Consider the following 1,412-nt stretch of genomic DNA (forward strand, 5'->3'; position numbering starts at 1 on the left):
AAGGGTGTTTTTATAAGGTGTACACAGGGTGGAAATATAAGTTTTAAAAATTTCTGTATAAAGGTAATGGGGACAAGATGGAGGGGACAGGGCGTGTCTCATCCTTCTTCCTTCTTCTTCTTGTTCTCCATCTTCTGCTGTGGTGTTGGCACTCAGGGATTGGTTTGGGGAAGGGGTGCACTGTCCAACATGGGTGATAGGTATTAGAAGGTAAAGGTAAATATGATATACGTAATTTGTGGTATAAGAGACGGAGCAGCCTTGGGGGTGGTCGGAGAGCATCGTGGCTGCCTTGCTGGTCAGACCTCTGTCTGACAGGAAGAGAGGAGGAGGAGGAGGAGGAGGAGGAGGAGGGTGTGCTTCCTCCCTCTGGGATCCTGGATTTGGCGGAGGAGGAGGAGGGTGCGCTTCGTTCCTTTGGGATCCTGGATTTTGGGGAGGAAGAACAGGAGGGTGTGAGGGATGCTGCATATCGGGGATGAAGAAGAGGAGGATGCACTGGGAGCTGGATATTTGGGATGAGGAGGAGGGTGTACTTCCTCCCTCGGGGGTGCTGGGACCTGGGGATGAGGAGGAGGAGGAGGGAGTGCTTCCTCCCTCGGGGATCCTGGGGATGAAGAACAGGAGGGTGTGAGGGATGATGGATTTTTGGGGATGAGGAGGAGGAGGATGAGGAGGGTGTGAGGGATGATGGATTTTTGGGGATGAGGAGGAGGAGGATGAGGAGGGTGTGAGGGATGATGGATTTTTGGGGATGATGAAGGAAAGTTTGGCTGGAGAAGGCAGGGAGGGAAGCAGAGCTGAGATTCGAAATTACACCCAGAAAAGTGATGGAAAGAAGGGCTGAGATGAGCCGAAAGTGCCGGAGCGAGGGGCAAAAATAAGGGGAAAAAGGGGGAAAAAGAGAGGGAAGAAGTGACGGCAAGGAAAAGAGAAGTGTTTCTGCCCGGTTTCGAACCGGGGACCTTTCGCGTGTGAGGCGAACGTGATAACCACTACACTACAGAAACGCTGAGCCTCGGCCGCCGCGCCGGCACGGAAAACCGCGGCGAAAAAAGGGGATTTTGGTCAAAAAGGGAAAAACTACCTGAGAGAGACCGGGACAGGGACCAGGATAGCGAAAACTGCGGCGAAAATGGGAGATTTTGGGCAAAAAGGGAAAAATACCTGAGCGAGGGTCCAGAGCGGGACTGGGATCGGGAAAACCGCGGAGAAAAAGGGAGATTTTGGGTAAAAAGGGAAAAAAATACCTGAGAGAGACCGGGACCGGGACAGGAACCGGGACCGGAACCGGGACCGGGACAACCGCGGAGAAAAAGGGAGATTTCGGGTAAAAAATACCTGAGAGAGAGTCCAGAGCGGGACAGGAACCGGGACCGGGACAAGAACCTGGACCAGAACCGGAACCAGAA

General features: G+C 53.3%; 1 non-coding gene across 1 annotated transcript; it reads right to left on the minus strand.

Moving 5' to 3' along the window:
- Nucleotides 1-937: 937 nt before the first annotated feature.
- On the minus strand, nucleotides 938-1,010 carry TRNAV-CAC. Its single transcript has one exon. It is a non-coding gene; the product is annotated as a tRNA-Val (tRNA).
- Between the last annotated feature and the right edge of the window lie 402 nt (nucleotides 1,011-1,412).

This window comes from Geospiza fortis, unplaced genomic scaffold (genome assembly GCF_000277835.1).
Source record: "Geospiza fortis unplaced genomic scaffold, GeoFor_1.0 scaffold1319, whole genome shotgun sequence".
Classification (NCBI taxonomy): domain Eukaryota; kingdom Metazoa; phylum Chordata; class Aves; order Passeriformes; family Thraupidae; genus Geospiza; species Geospiza fortis.